Source organism: Gracilinanus agilis, chromosome 2 (genome assembly GCF_016433145.1).
Source record: "Gracilinanus agilis isolate LMUSP501 chromosome 2, AgileGrace, whole genome shotgun sequence".
Taxonomy (NCBI): domain Eukaryota; kingdom Metazoa; phylum Chordata; class Mammalia; order Didelphimorphia; family Didelphidae; genus Gracilinanus; species Gracilinanus agilis.
In genome coordinates, this window is record NC_058131.1 from 157,952,695 (window position 1) to 157,970,510 (window position 17,816).

Here is a 17,816-nt window from a genome sequence, read left to right on the forward strand (position 1 = left end):
TCCCTTCAGGGTCTGAGAGGAGATGGTCATCAAGGTGGTGGTTTGATTTTCTTGCACATGCAGCCTTCTGACTATACAAATCATTGCTTGATTGATTTTTGCTCTCCTTAAAAAGTCTTGGAGAAAATGTTAATAATGCAATTTAACTCAAGAACATACCCTGGTAAGCCCCCTCTCCACAATAATCTCTTCTCTCAATGATCACTATGGGAGCTGGGCTAGAAGCAGATCTAGTTTGGGGGACACTGCTGTTCTCAAGGCTTTTGGGCTCAGAATGATGGACTTTAGCCATTACTGTCTAAGAGGAGATGGTAGCCAAGGTGATGGTGGTGAATTGACTTATGTGGCATATTCTATTTCCTGTCTCTTCCTCAAGGTGCCCTGGTGAATTGAAATCACTAATCTATTAGATTATGATTACTACTGTCTAAAACAAAAAAAAAATTAAAGTCATTTTTTATTTGATTTATCTTTTATTTAAGAGAAGTAGTATGTCATAATGGATAGAGATATGTCATTGGAGTCAGGAAGATTTATGTTTTAAGTTCCGCCTCTAACATGTATTAGCTGTAATATGAGTATGAGCAAGTTATTTAACATTTCAGTGCCCTTAGATGGTTCTAAATCCAAATTACAGTCCAGTACTTGGTCTCTGTTATGGTTTCCACTACAGAATTTCCCTATACCAATGATATCATGGGTCTAAATGCCCAAACTCCCAACAGTTTTGCAAAAATACACAATTTAGAGGTAGTAGTAGGTTTCATTTTTAGAAGATATATGTCATTCCATTTAAAACAATGGTTTCTTTTGATATTTTCCAGATTTGTTTTTCATCTACCTCAGAATTTGCTTACTTTACTTAACAAATGTAATTGAATCACATACATCCGAAGTCATCAGAAAATTAACAATCTCCAGTTAAACATATTAATAATATTGTTTTTTTGCCAAGAAATGTCACCTAAAATAAACGAGGATTTGTAGCATATAAGTTAACTGAAGATCAGATGAGTGAACAATCCTTAAGTACGTGTGATGTGCAAGGCACTTTGCTAGATGCGGGGATACTAAGACAAAATGAACAACTAGGTCCTCCAGGAACTGCATTCTCTTAGGGAAGACAACAGATAATATCTTATGTATATGCACAAATCACACAGTAACTTGGTGGGGAGGCACTAGCAGCTATGGGGATCAGGAAAGGTTGAACGCACCACCAAGGTGATGTTTGATCTGACAGCCAGTGGTCCTACTCCTTGGACAAACATAGAAGTTAGAGGTCCTTAAATTTGGAACAAGAGGAGACTTTATGATCTATTCTCTAATCTTACATCTTAGGAAACTAAGACTCAGATGGAGAGTTGGCCAAGGTCAGTCACAGGTAATGCAATGCATGGATTTTGCATGCAATATTGGCTCAGGCATACCTGTCAGTTATCAGAATGGAATGTTGGCATGCCATGTGCCATGTGCTGGGTGCCAACCGGCAGTTGGGCTGTGGCTATAAAAAGCCCCTGTAAACCCAACTCTGGGTTGTAATTTCCCCTAACCTCACCCAGACAATTTACTACCCCTGAGTGGATCATGGGTAGGAACTTAGGACAGGATAGCCTAGTGGTTAAGACCATCTTCAAGATCAATCCAACAACATCTTTTGTGTAGCTAGTGGTTCAAATACTATTAGACCAGAGACTTACCTCTGGCTGAGGGCAGCCAGCTCTCAGCCTGCTAAGACCTTCTAGGACCTTTGCCAGCACCAGTCAGTTGCCCATAGCAACAGCTTAATAACACCTTAGCCCTCTTACCTTGGTTTCCCTTCCTCAGTTTCAAATAAATCTCTTAGCCTTAATCTGAGAATCCTGTGATTATTCCAACATCATCCAGGCTAAGGAGACTAGGGAGAGGAGAGAATACTGAGTAGTTGGAGTTACTGTAGAGTTGAATCTGAGCCTCTATTGTTAGCCAGGAAGTTAAGGTCTCGGCTTCCTGCTGGGTTCTGCTCTCATCCAATAGGGGCCACCTCACCTAACATCTTAAAGGAGCCTACAGCTAGCAGTGAGGACACACTGGGCACCAAGCTATCAGGGTTTGAATTTATTCTTATACCAAATTCATTCCCAGCTGAGGCCGCTCACCTTTGTCATCGACTAACCCCAATCTCCTGCTAGACTGGTTATTGGCTCCCAGGCCCCTAGTGAATCCTTTACCATCTTATCTTTTATAACAGTGACAAGCAAAGAACATAAACATTTCAACTTGGATATCTAACTGCAAATTCAGTATTCTTTGTGGATAGTTTTTATTGTAATGGCTCTACTAGGCTCCTGCTGTGATAAATCATAAATATGAATGTGAAGTAAGATTATTGGATTTTCTATAGCAAAAATCCTAACTTACTATCTTTAAGCTCCCTTAGGTACAGATAAGAATATTTAAATATCAGAAAAGTAGACTTTTAATTAGGTTAATTTAAAGAACTTAATATTGTTATTCAAGGAATCTAAACTTAATCTTCTTGTTTATCTTTGATTTCCAAACTTAAAAAAAATTTCTTTGTCCTCCTTCCTCAGTTTGCAAAGGATTTCTTGAGTGAGAATGAATTATTTTTAGGGAAGAAATTCTATTCTTACAGAAGAATATAATGCTAGCTCAAAGCTAATTGATCACTTTATTACTCTAATGAATCTAGGTGTTAAGTTGAGTGACTTTTTAAATAGAATCTTTTGAATTGATTGAATATAGATTATCATTAGTTTAACAATTCTGAACCATCTACATAGATGATCCTCTAAGAACCTCCTTGAATAAGACCTTCAGCCTTTCCTTGGCTTTAGTTAATTTTCCTAAAACAATCATATGAATTATCTTCAAGAGTATATAAGTCATAGTTATTGTAATTCTCTTGTTTAATAGAAATATTAGGTATATTTAAGCTCAATTTTGTCAGATTTAAAACTTTTAATAATGTTTTAAAATTTAAAAATGTTAACATGAAATATTAAGAGTGTTATTCATTTCTGGAGCTTTTAAAAAATAAATTGTACTTTTTTTTTTCAAGTTTATGGCAGCTTTAAACATTCTAGAATGCACACATAATTGTGGATTTTTAAGGGCTACTTACATATAGCAGTGTATCTGTTTTCCAAAATAGGAAAATCTAATGTTGATTGTTACAGAATCTATTCTTGTTTCAGGTATTTTAAGAAATGGAGCCAAATGTAAATTTATACATTTCCACTTCTGTTGATGATAGGAAATGGTGATGTCAGTCCAAAAGTTATTCATATTTGATATTGTAATTTGTTTTGGCATATATTAGAATATGTATGCTTTGGGAATTAACCCCAAAACAAACTCATGAAGCAATATTGAGAAATCAATAAATCTGACCATAAATTGGATTTTCAAGACATTAGAATGATATCTATAAATGATGCCATTGGTGAATCTGTGCTGTCAAGAGTATCTTTTTACAACCTTTTTTGATTTAGAATCTGATATTAGGAAAGTAGTGGATTTCAAATTAGCTTGTATAGGAATGGTTTACCAAGATAATGAAATTTTCATTGTGATTCTCATTATTTTGTTAGTTGCATTACATCTCATAATCAATGCATTCCAGTTCAGTTATATACTTGTCTATTCCAGCCATGTGAATTGTATCATTTCATGTGTTCTGATTTCATCACATGGCATATACAAAATGAACAGCTAAAGCTATGGGGTGATATTTTTTTTTCCTCTTGAGACACTCATATTTCCATCCCCATATTTTTCTGGAAACTTAAAATACACCATTATTCTCATTTATCTCTTTAGGAAGAGCAAAAGTTTAAGTTGAATTTGCATACATTTCAGATTTGAATGGTAGTTATGTTATCAGGGGTGGAACATGAGCTGTTAGGAGTTAAAGAGCAGAGATAGATTTGAATTAGAAGAGCTTTTATGAAAGAGATACATTTGTGTTTAATTTGAATATGTCCTTACAAAGGAAATTATTTTTCTTGAAGTCTTACTTCAATATGAAAATTATACCCTAAAAAAACTCAGTTAAGATTTTCTTTTAAATTAGATATTATTTAAGGTATTTCAAATTCTGTTGTAAAGAGCCACTCTCTTTAAGGATGATACCGCCAGAGAATGGGCTGGTGTTTACTTTGAAAAAATAACTAAGTCAAATAAATTTTAAAATGTCATGGAATTGTGACTCTAGTTTTTTACCTGCATCAACATACTAGAGCCCTTTTTTAGATGTTCCCATTAAAAGTGATATAAAAATTGAAATCCAACCCTTGAATAGTCAATTTTTTAAAGGATGGGGGAAAGGAGAACGTGACATTTTATACTTTCTCCCCTTCCCCTTTCCCTCCCTAAGAAATTTACTTTTCAGAAGTTGGACTTTTTTCTTACATCTTCAATAAATACTATGTAGTTTTTTGGGTGTTCATAAAACTCTTGCTTTCTGACTTAGAATCAATGCTGAATGTTGGTTCCAAGGCAGAATTGCAGTAAAGGCTAGGCAACTGGGGCTAAGTGATTTACCTAGGGTCACACAGCTATGGAGTGTCTTGAGTTCAAATTTGAACCCAGGACCTCCTGTCTCCAGGCCTGGCTCTTTATTCACTGAGCCACCTAAGTGCCCCAATAGTATAGAATTTTAGGTAATGTTTTATTAGTAAAATGAGGACAATGCTTCCTTCTTCATCCTTCATAGGACTTTTGGGAAGATAAAATGAGATGATATATGGGAAAGTGCTTTATGAACCATAAAGTCCTATTTAAAATAGGGTGTCAGGGGCAGCTGGGTTGCTCAGTGGATGGAGAGCTAGGCCTAGAGCTGGGAGGTCCTGGGTTAAAAAGTGACCTCAGACACTTTCTAGCTGTGTGACCCTGGGCAAGTCACTTGACTCCCATTGCCTAGTCCTTACCACTCTTCTACCTTAGAACCAATGCACAGTACTGATTCTAAGACATAGGAGGTAAGAGTTTTTTTTTTTTTTTTAAGTACTTAAAGAGTTTAGAAACATTTCTGTTGAACAATGCTGAAGAGAGATTCTTTGTAATACAGTGAGTATTTTGGCAATAATGGGTTACTACCAGTTGTCCTGCGGCATGTTTTACTTTTGACCTGATAGGAACCTAGTATAAAATTTCATGTTCTCCCTCTTTTTCCTTTAAAAAAATTGCTCCCCACACCATTGAAATTTAAGAAAGAAGGATCTATGTGGAAATGAGTTGATTTTTAAAAACCAAATTACTTTTTCATTCTTTTTCTTCTCCCTTGTTCATCCTTCAGTTTATTAATAGTCTCATTCGTCAACTTTTTTTTTTTTTGGCTGCCGAAAGAGGCTGTCCCTTTGGTCCATTTTGTAATGCAGAACAGTGCAGAGAACATAAGGAGAGTCTCCATCAAGGTTACTCCAGGGAGGGAGCAACCAGGTGGCTCAGTGAATAGAAAGCCATATATGGAGACAAGGAGGTCCTGGTTCAAATCTGGCCTCATACATTTCCTAGCTGTGTGACTCTGGGCAAGTCACTTAACAATCATTGCCTAACCTTTGTTTCTCTTCTTCCTTAGAACCAATACATAGTATATTGATTCAAACATGGAAGGTAAGAGTTTAAAAAAAAAAGATGCCTGTGAAGACACACTTTTTCTTAGACACAGCCAATGAAGGAATTTGTTTTGACTATAAATATTTGTTAAAATTTTTTCTTTTTCAATGATAAGAAGGATGGGAGAGAGAAAATTGATTTTTGTTTATTGTAAAAAAATTGGCTAAATAAAAAAGATGACTAGAGGATTGATTTTTGTCCTGTGACTGCCTGGAAGAGTTCCTCATGTTTAGCCCACAACCTCATCCTGGTGGTATGCCTAAGGTCAGGGCTTCTTAAGAAGAGATGAACTAAATTTGATCAGAGGAATTTTTCCACCAATGCCTCAGGCTTTGGGAAATTGCATTTCAAAGGATTTAGAGCAAAATTAAGTACATCTCAGTGGTTCACTGTGAAATGCTGACAACACAATACCTGATTCTGATGCATAAGAAACAAGTGAACAGATTAGGATGGACAACCGAGAAGACAATCAAATAACTTTTTGCTTCTGTTTTCTCCACCTGGAAGAATAAACTTTATACAGAGAAGTAAAGAATAAATTTGGTTAACAGGGAATGAAGTGAGGAAAGGATGAATAGCCTAGCTCAAGAAGTCCATAAGAATCCCAAGAAGAACTCTAATGAATTCTAACCTTTTTTTTTTTTTAAACCCTTACTTTCCATCTTGGAGTCAATACTGTGTATTGGCTCCAAGACAGAAGAGTGGTAAGGGTAGGCAATGGGGTCAAGTGACTTGCCCAGGGTCACACAGCTGGGAAGTGTCTGAGGCCAGATTTGAACCTAGGACCTCCTGTCCCTAGGCCTGGCTCTCAATCCACTGAGCTACCCAGCTGCCCCCTCTAACCTTTTTTAAAAAAAACTTTACTTTCTGTCTTAGTAACAACTCTAAGAAGGAAAAGGAGTAAGCAAATGGGGCTGACTTGCCCAGGATCCCACAGCTAGAAAGTGTCTGAGGCTAGATTGGAACCCAGGACCTCCCAACTCCAAGCTTGGTGCTCTTATCTACCAAGTCACTGAGCTGCCCCCAATTGCCTTTTCAAGCATCTCTCATTGGATGTGCAATAGACATCTTCAGTTCAAGAAATCTAACACTGGATTCATCTATCCCCCTAAATCTTTCTCCTCTTCCAAGCTCTACTACCACCTCCCAGGCTCCCAGCTTCCCAACTTGGATGGACCACATGCCAGGACACTGAAAAAAAGGGACAGATGTAATTACTTAGTGGCTTTTGGGGATCTTTGAAAAATTGTGGAGAATGGAAGCATTGCCATTGGACTGGAAATGGGCAGATTCTGTACTTCTTTTAGTTGGCACTATGGTCCTATGAACAGGCCAGCTAAGGTGGTACAGTGGATAGAATGCCAGGCCTAGAGTCAGGAAGACCTGAGTTCAAATATAACCACAGACACTTCTTAGCTGTGTGATCCTGGACAAGTCACTTAACACTGTTTGTCTCAGTTTCCTTATCTGTAAAATGACCTGGAGAAGGAATGGCAAACCACTCCAGTGTCTTTACCAAGAAAACCCCAAATGGGGTCACAAAGAGTAGACACAACTGAACAAAAAATGAACCTACAAACTTAATATGTCATTGCAATCAACATGGAGATAATTTAAGGTTTGCATTAATGTGGAGATACCCAGATAAACCTGTGAGCATCGTTCACATAGTTTGGCATCTTCAGGGTAGATGCCAAAGCAGGTGCCCATTTTATGTTCCCTTTATGTATGCCTTCCTCGTGTGTTCCCTGCATATATACCTTTCTCTAGTGCTGTTATGATAATTAGGAGAGGATACAAATAGGGAAGTCTTCACTTAACTAGCAATATTGCTTAATTAAATATATTTATTTCGAATAAATATGCCTTTTCTTAATGGTGCTGTAAAAAAAAACCCAAAAAACAACAGTTGGCACTTACAATCTATGGTGTTGCATGAAAGCTAACCCATGTTCACAATATGTCTCAAACTAGGTATAACCTTTGGTGTGACACAAGTATTATGTTGGTGGACCACACATATGCACACTACACTGAAGACTACTGTTTTCAAACAACAAATATCCATTATTAAGTATAGAAAATCATGGAATTTTAAATTTCCAAATGATGGGACCTAAGACGACAAAGGCAGAAAAACCTGTACAACCCCTCTCTTTTTGTCTCCCTCCTCCTAGTCTATCTATATGAAGTAAATTTCTCTCCGGTGTTGCTCTCATGATGTCACTTCCTGTCCCCTGGAGACCAGATACCTGGAAAAGGAAAGCTAAGAGTCACCTAACAGGAAGCAGAGCTGAGTTCCTGTGACTGCTCCCCACCTGAAAGCCACAGTAATTAGGCTGGAGAAATTGAGGCAGGAGGGGAGCTCGCCATGGCAGGACTTCCATATTTCCTGGTGCCTTCTCTCCTTAGTGTCAACATGGTAGGGAGCCCAAAATGGCAGCCACAGATGAGAAAGTTAAGTACCCAAGTATCTCCTATTTTTCTGAATTCTTCCTCCTTTTGAATAAAATTATTAATCTACAGCCAGCCTATTAAATTTAATCTGTTCCTCTTTGAAGTTTCTCCACCCTAGAAATTGGATTCTGTTTCTTCCCTGACACAAAATTTAGGAGTTCCTGTGGTTAGAAATTATGCAACAAAAGGGAAAATGGACCAGATTTGGTAGCTATGGGGGAAACCGAGACTGAGAGAATCTCTTAAGCTTGGAAATTTTGAACTGTAGTGGACTTTGTAGATTTGATGGCATGAAAGATTCCCTTGGTGTGGTTGTAGGTGGGGGAATGATAGCAAGGTGCCAAGGATGGGGACACACCAACCCAAGTAGGATTAGGTTGAAGCACTGGTGCCAATCAATATAGGATCTAACCTTCAAGTAGACACAGAAATAACAATTTGGCAAAATAGGAAGACCTTTAAAGAAAAGAGAAAGAGGTTAGGAAAAGAGAAAAGAGGAGAGGCAAGAGGAGTTGGAAGGCATTAATGTGGAGATACCCAGAGCATCATTCACTTTGCTAGTCTCATACCCAGATTATGAACATTTTGCTTTGCTATGTGGGAGTGGGGAAATGTATATATCAGCATCAGATCTCAAATAATACTACAAATCAATCAGTAAAATGATTTAGTCTTTCTTTGAGAGAGAAAGAAGAATAAAAAGAAGAGGAGAAAAAAAGGAGGAAGAGGACAAAGAGGAAGAGGAAATGGATAGTTGTAAAGGAAAATGGGATATTTAAGAACCAATGCAGCAAAGCGAGCAGAACTAGGACAATAAAGACAACAGCAACATTACAAAGGAAAATATCTTTCAAAGATTGTAGAACTCTTATCTACACAATGATGAATCACAATTACAAAAGGATGAAAAATGAAACACTATTCACCTCTGATGAGTGAGTTGAATTTAAGATAAAGAAAAAGACACATTTTTGAGGACAAGACCAATGTGGGAATTTGTTTTGCAAGACTACACATATACATATTGAGGGATTTCTTTTTCCTTTTTTTTCTGTTCTGTCATTCTATCATGTCTGACTCTTCCTGACTCCACTTGGGACTTTCTTAGCAAAGGTTCTGAAGTGGTTCGCCATTTCCTTCAGCTCATTTTTACTGAGGTGGAAACTAAAGTAAACAGGATAATGGGATTTGCCCAAGGTCACACAACCAGGAAAGTGTCTGAAGCTGGATTTGTACTCAGGTCTCCCTGATTCCAGACCCATGTTATATTGAAACTCTGGGAGCAGAGAGTCTCACTGTTGATTGCAGATGAAGACCATTGGATATCAGAATGTTCCCAGAGGCCATGAGGACGGGAGAAAGCCAGGGGGGTATAAATACCCTGACATCCCTGGCTTTTGGGTTCCTTTCATTTCCCTTGGACCTGAGATCTGTAGACCCTGGTCTATTGGGATTTGTGACTTGCTTGGCTCAGTCTTGCAAGAACTCCTGTCTTGTACCTAATTAACATTGCCAATCTGTACCCAGACCATGAATCCTCTTATTCTACTGTCCCCTAGATATTTAGGAATTTAAACCATCTTTAGAGATCTAGGTATCCCAGGGCCCAGGAGGGATCCAGGAAGTGGGCAGGAGAAGAAGAGGGTGGAAAGGGGGTGGTTCCTGAAGGCTGTAAAGGCATAACATCTGGCAGGAAGAAGCTGAAAGACATCAAACAATAGCTTGCTTGCTCTGGTTTGGCTGTGGCCAGGCTGAGCCAGAGGAGCTAATAACAAGCCAGAATCACTTGCCTACAGCTCTGAAGAATTACTATTATCAAAATTAGTTTAGGGTTTCCCAATACCTCTTCCCATTTCCTAATATTCCTTCTTTGCTAAAATATAGATAAAGCTATTCAAGTACCTTCCTGGAGTTGTTGTTTCATCACTTCTCTGGGACGGGAGCAATGCAGTCAGATAAACGTGTCCAAGGCTAATAGAGCCCAATATTCATCATTAATCAACCCCAGGTGGGACTTGAAGGAATACCATCTATTGACCTGAAGGATCCTGCCTGGGCACTGTTATAAAGGAGGGAGGTGGTGCAACATCTAGCTAGGTGGCAAGACTCGGGTGATCTTGCTCTAGCCACGTATCTGAACTATCACTTTTGTCACCCAACTAAGAGCGGTAGTATTCAGTTTACCATTTATCCCATTTATTTATAACACCCAGCACTCTTATCCACTGTACCATCTAGCTAGCTTTTAAAAATTTGTTCAATTGAGGTGTATTGGTATATTAGGGAGAGACAGAATAGTAAAAGAAAAAATATTAAAAATATTGGAAAATAGTTATAGTTGATAAACAAGGGTAAAAAGAGTTGCACATGAGATATGAACAGATTTTGAGCTATGCCTTTGGAGAGTTTCCCCATATTGCTGAGATCACAGCTCCATCAAAGTAATATGAATAGATGGACATGAAAGCAGCCCAAGGCCAAATGAATTTCCTCCTAAATCCAGTCTCCAACCACCTGTTTGTCAGCTTTGGAGAGGGGTTATTTTATTTATAACTTCTGGGAATTCAGAGGAAGTCTCACTCCTAAAGCATATTTTTATTATAAAAGAAGAGAGTAATCTGGATACTACCACTATTAGGTTGGTTATTAGTAGTAGTAATCTGAGATATTAATCTGAGGGAGCTTTGGTTTGGTTCCCTGATGGCTGGTGCAGGGACACCTGAGTCCCGCCACCTAGATGGCTGTTATAATAACTGCCCATCTTTATAACAGTGCCCAGGCGGGATCCCTAAAGGTCAATGGATGGATAACCCTTTCAGGTCCCTCTTGGAGTTGATTGATTATTGGTATTGGGCTCTATCAGCCTTAGATAATGTTCATCTGACTACGTTGCTCCCTCCCCAGAGTGGTGATGGAATAACTACTCCAGGAAGGTACTTAATAATTTTATCTATGTTGTTTAACAAGGGAAAGGTATGATAAGGAATGGGTTGGGGGTGACCCTATCACTAAATCTATGACAATAATCCCTCAGGACTGTAGGCTGTTCAGTAATGCTGGCTTGTTCTTCACCTCCTCTGGCTCAGCCTGGCTGCAGCCAAACCAGAGTAAGCAAACTGTTTGGATGATGCAAATATTGATGATCATTTCTCTCAGCTTCTTACTGCTAGTTGTTTTGCCGGTTCTACAGCCTTCAGGAAATACCACCCTTTACCACCCTCTTCTTCTTCTACCCACTTCCCAGATCCCCCCGGGCCCTGGGATATCTAAATATCTAGAGATGGTGTAGGTACCTAAATTTTTAGGGGTTCAGAGAGAATCAGAGGATCCACCGTCTGACCACAGGTTAATCAATGTTCAAGATCAAATGTCCAAGGCAAGAGTTTAGGCAAGGCTCAACTAAAGCAAAGCCAAGGTCCCAAAAGACAAGGGACGCAAGGGGGTTCCTGTCAGGGGCTGCTCAGGGTATTTATACCCTCTCTGCCCAACTACCTTTCCTTCTGTCCTCATGGCCTCTGGGAACATTCCTATCCTCCAACTGTCTTCACCTGTCAATCAAGGTGAGACTCTCAGCTACCAGAGTTTGATTATGACAATAGATGGACATGAGAGCAGCCCAAGGCCAAATGAATTCCCTCCTAAATCCAGTCTCCAACCACCTGTTTGTCAGCTTTGGAGAGGGGTTATTTTATTTATAACTTCTGAGAATTCAGAGGAAGTCTCACTCCTAAAGCATATTTTTATTCTATTCAGACAAGGCAGAGAAACTGAGAGCTATTTGGAACTGTAGTTAACAGGCAAAGAAGTTGGTTGTTAGGTCCTGATGCTTGGGGCATGGAGCCAGATTAGATCTGGAAATGGCACGAGGTTGTTGGGGGTGGGTGGCTGGGCATTTCTCCATTTGGAGTAGATCAAACCAACTTTAATGAAAAGGCAAAATTTAGATTGTGGCAAAGCCAGAAGACCTTAGGATTGACCCTGAAAATGAGGTAGTGGCCCCTTTTGTTTCCTACTTTTTTCTCATGCATACAAGAGGGACCTCCCTCACCTATGGGCCACCAGAAAGCTATTCCATTTCTCCAGTACCTTATGGGTTAGCAGCCCTCAAAACACTAGCTAATGAGACCCTATGGATGTTTCCTTTTACTAATCCAACCAGAAGACTAATCCAACCATTAATTAAAAGCAAAATGAATAGCAAATAAGTGAATAGAGCCTCCATATAGAGTGGGATAAACTCACCCACTAGTTTTCACCCTACTAGAGGGGAAAGGGAGAGAGACACCAACAGGGACAATATCCAGAAAGAGAACAATTAGAGGGGAATTTATATAGAAATCACATGTAACCAGGGAATGGGTATAGCTGGGGCAGTTTGGGCTTCCTGTGGGGCAAAGCCACCAAGTCTCCAGGTGATATAGATGAGCAGTAATTTGAGTGTTTCTACTCATCCATTAGGATGTATGCTCTTTTTTGTATTCCTAGCACTTAGCACAGTGCCTGGCACATAGTAGGTGCTTAATAAAGGTTTATTGAATGAATTAAATGAATCAGTGGATCAGCTCTCTGTAACACTTAGCTGGGCATCTTCTCTGCATTCTCTAAATTCATAATGACTTATTAGATTAATATTCAGGTATCACAATTTGTTTAGTCATTTCCCAATTGATGGACATCTGTTGTGTTCTGTAATGCAAGATTACTGCAAGAATCTCTTGGATTTGCAAAATTACCTGAAGCAATCCTGGCAGTTAGGGAAACAGAATGTTGACCCAGCCTGGCTGGTCTCATGGCCAAAAACCAAAAACCCAAAACGGTTGGAGCTGAGACTATAAATATTCCTGGAAAACCAACTGTCAGGCTGATTTCCTTGGCCTGACCCAGACATCCCGCTATCCCCTGCATCTCCCCCTTGGGCCCTGGGAGGAGGGAATTTGGTGGGAGGAGAACATGGGAAATTAGTTTACTTAGGCAGGCAGGGACACTCCTAAACCAAGCCATTACCCTCATTTGTTAATCTGATAGATCACCCTACATCAGGGCAGTGAAATTTATCCCTGGTTGAGGGGCTAGTTCCCTCAGCCTAATCCTACCTTCTGGGACTCTCTGCCAGCACTGGCCCTTTCATCTTTAGCAACAGTTTCCCAGACCTTAACCCTCTTCCCTCAGCTTACCCTTGCTTTTAATAAACCCCTTGGCCTTATTCAAAGAGCTTCACTTGATTCATTTATACCATCAACTAGGGCTAGGGCTGAAGAGGGAAAGATAGCTTTCCCTTGTTTCCTGAGGGGCTAAACCAAGCATCCGTCTTGCTCAGGTAGTGAACCAAGTTCACTTCCTGTTGGCTTTCAGTTTCCATCAGGAGGGGAGGGGCATCTCACTCCTTACCTCAAGGAGCTTAGAGACAACAGGGAGACTGACTAAAACATTTCAGCTCAGGCTCACACAACCCTGATTGGCCCAAACCAACCTATAATGAAGTTATAGTCTCCTTGCCTAAAAGACTCAGCTGGTACCACCTTGCCCTCTAATATAAGCCTCTATTTAGCCACATTTATTCCTTGATTATAGTTCCCAGTTCTTCATTACTGCAAAAAGTGCTGCTATAAGTATTTTGGTATGTATAGAGCTTCTCTTTTTCATCAATTTCCTCCTGGGGAACATGCCTTGCATTGGGATATCTGGGTTAAATATGTTTTATTGATACTATTTGTCTTTCTATAATAGTTATATTAACCCCCAGAACTAATCTTGTAACCTTTGTGTTCAAGAAAAACAATTGAGCAGAAATAACTTAAAGAACATGTGCATCTGACAACCCATACAATGTATTATAGTTCCAATAACCCTACATCCTGTTATAAAAAGAGGAGGAATATTTCACTATCTCTTCTTAGATAACTTTCATTGTTTTTTTCAATTCTGAGTTAATTTTTCTTTGCATTCTGAATTTAAACAATGAAGGGATTGTTTCAGCTATATCACAACACAAAGAGTTTATGTATAAAACTGTCTTCATTTTATAGCACTTGTTTTTAAAAAAATGTACATAATATATGCCATATGTGACTTCCTCCCTTCCTTCCCTCTTTCCTTCCTTCTTCTCTCCCTCCCCCATCTCTTTTTCTAAAAAATCTTTACCTTCCATCTTAGAATCAATACTATGTATTAGTTGCGATGAGTGGTAAAGACGAGGCAATAGGGGTTAAGTGTCTTACCCAGGGTCATACACCTAAGAAGGGTCCAAGGCCAAATTTGAACCCAGGACCTCTTATCTAGGCCTTGCTCTCAATCTACTGGAATTTAGAGCCGGGAGGACTTGGGTTTGTCTGTTTCTTTCTGAATTTCCTTCTTTCCTCTTCTGTGAAGAAGCGTTAGGGTTGTTAGTATTATTGCTAACCTGTCCTCTTCTCAAAAACTCTGTACTCTCAATTAAAATTAGAGATAACAAAGTCCTTATAACAAATAAATACAATTCTTTCTTTTAAAAAAATCAGGTTAGTTAATGGTTTTTCTATTTAGTTTTTGGAGACTTTAAATAATAACCCAATTTTGCTTGTAATTTCTTTTTCTTTTTTCTCTATTTTTCAAGATTTTTATTTTATAATTATCTTAGTTTATATAGATTATATATTGGAGTTAATAAGTATATGTAATATAATTATTAATGTTTGTTTATTTTAATTATTTGCTCAGTTAACCTCAGTTTATTTTATTAATACAAGTTTTTGGAGATATGCATTTTCTTCAAAGACTATTTTAATTGTATCCCATAAGTTCTGGCTTATTGTTTCATTGTTATTATTAAAATTATTACTTATTTTTTCTATGATACCAGAGCTCTGAAAACTTGCATTAATAAAACAGAAAAGAAAAAGTCATTTAACTGAAGAAGCATGACTACAATTTTTATTTTATTCAAGTCTGGAAAAGACATATCCATTATATCATGTCAGCCTTTTTGCATTTATTTATCCCTCCTTTGTCCCCTAATTTTTTTGTAAAGGAACATTTTTATAAAGGGCCATGTCATGTTAAAATATCTATATTCCTTAATAATCCCATTTAGAAGTTGACATAGGTCATACAACAAAAAAAATTTACTTTATTGAATAATTCAACTGTAAAATCAGGATCATAATAGCACCTACCTCATAGGGTTGTTGTGAGGATCAAAGGAGGTATTTGTAAAGAGTTTAGTACAACACCTGGTGCATAGTAGGTACTATATAAATGTTGTTATTATTATTCATTACTAAGGTATCTCATTCCCCTTATGATGAGGATGTTCCAAATACCTTTAGAGAGCTTGTATTTTCCAGGTGTTGGGTGGTGGTGAGGAACACAACATATATACAGGTAAGACAACAATTTTGTGAAGGAGATTGTGCTAATGACTTGAAAGAATCAAGACAGGTCTGGAGGGTGTCACTGGGGTCCTACTTTGAAGGTGACTATGGATTTTATGGAAATGAGAGATTACATTCCACATGCTAAGAGAATGTTGACATAGAAACATTCCCCAATAATGTCAGGACACTTCCTCCCCAGGTGGGATGTAGTTCATCCCAATATCTAAATGGTAGAGGGCCAGAGAGAATGGTGGGTTTTACAGCAGCAGAAATTACAGCAGCAGAAATAAGAACACGGGCCATGAACAATTATCTCTTTGTTTGCTCTGTCCTTGCCCTAAGGGCTTAGACCTTGAATGTTAACAAAATATTTATTCTCTTGCCAAAGTCAACATGTGAGATTTGTGTGAAGCTGGCTATATATTTCCCAGCCAAGGCATAACAAGTTTATGCCTTTGTTATCTTCAGTGACAGAGCAAGTTACTGGAACCTTTCATCTTGCCTGGCCCCTGTCAGTTCTTCTCTCTGCTGTATTACTTCTCTTCCATCTTCTCTCAGATCAAGGGGATATCCTTTGGTTCTTACTGAACCAAGGGGTCCAGCAATGGGCATTGTAGAAATGTGGACATGAGGAGAACACACCTTTGGAGAAAAGGCAGAATCTAAGCCTTGCCAACAGTTATTTTCTGTGACACGTCCTCCTTCCAAGTTCCACAGATTGGAATCTAGGGAACATTTCAGAGAGTCCCCTGCTTCTCCCTCTAAGTCACAGGGTTATCACCCTGATCTCTGCCTTCTGCTTTGAAGTACTTCTGCCTAGATCTTAGAGTGTGTTGGGACAAGAATAGAAAAGAAAAAGGAAAAAAATGAGGTCTCTTCCATTTTAGTTTGAATGCCCCATGAGAAGACAACATATACATACATAATACACAGAAACACTCATGACCCTAATGATTTCATTCACTGCCTATGTGATCCTTGGATAAAACCTAATAGAAGCTTAGACTGAGCTCTAAGCATTTCCAGGAGGTGGGAAATCCAAGTAAAAGGCATTTAGAAGGCCTCTTAATAAATCTTGGAACATTTCTGTCTTCAGAAGCTTGGTAAGAGGCACCTAAAGACAAGAAACAGATATGAAGATATAGTGAAGTAGTCATTCCACCATTTATTAATCTTCCCTCTTCTGTACTTTTTTTGGGTTTCCTTTTGTGTATTATCTTTCCTCATTGAATTGACAGATTGTCTTTCTTTTTCTTATTTGAACTGCCAGCAATAGGCATGGTGCCTTGCACATAGTAGGTGCTTAATAAATGCTTATTCTATCACATTTTACACTGGAAAGGGAGCTGGAATTTAGAGCCGGGAGGACTTGGGTTTGAATCTCAACTTTATCACTCTCTAACTATATGACCTTGAGCAGGTCACCTAACTCTAATTCTTTCCACTTCCTTATTAAAGAGACCTAGAGGGTTGAAGTGATTTGCCTAAGGCTGTTCAACGGGTGAATGACACCAGCAGGACTAGAAACCAGCTCTCCTGGTTACTTGTCCATAATTTGTTTATGAGATTTAAAGCTGTAAAGGACCTTATACATTATTTCCAATCCCCTAATTTTTTCAGGTTAGGAAATTAAGACCCAGAAAAGTGAAATAGCTTGCTAAGGGTTTAACAGATGATGATCCCATTTAGATAAAGCAGAGAAACCAAGAACCATTTGGAATCGCAGTTAGAAGGCAAACAAGGCTTGGGGTATGGGGTCAGATTAGATCTGAAAGTGGCACATTGTTGGTGGGGGTGGATGGAGACAGTGAACTTGGAATCTCTGGCTCCCAAATCAGCACTCAGTACATTGCTAGGTAGTGAAGTAGAAGATTCATCCTCCCAAGTTCAAATCTGTCTTCAGACACTAGTTGTATGACTGTGGCCAAGTCATTTCACCTTGTTGGCCTCAGTTTCCTTATCTGTAAAATGAGTGGGAAAAGGAAATGGGAAACCACTCTAGTATCTTTGCCAAGAAAATCCCAAATGTGGTTATGAATTGTTGGACCCTGAAATGACTGAATAATAACACTAACTACCGTGCTTTGATTCTTTTTTTTAAAAATCTAAATGAACCTATTTTATTTTTTAAAATCATTTATTTAATTAATTAATTTATAATATATTTCCATGGTTACATGATTTGTATTCTTTCCTTCCTCTCCTCCCTCCCCTATCCTGGAGCCAACAAGCAATTCCACTGGGTTTTAAATGTATCATTATTCAAAACCCATTTCCATATTATTAATATTTGCAATAGAGTGATCATTTAAAGTCAACATCCCCAATCATATCCCCATTGTACCACGTGATCAATCATATGTTTTGCTTTTGCATTTCTACTCC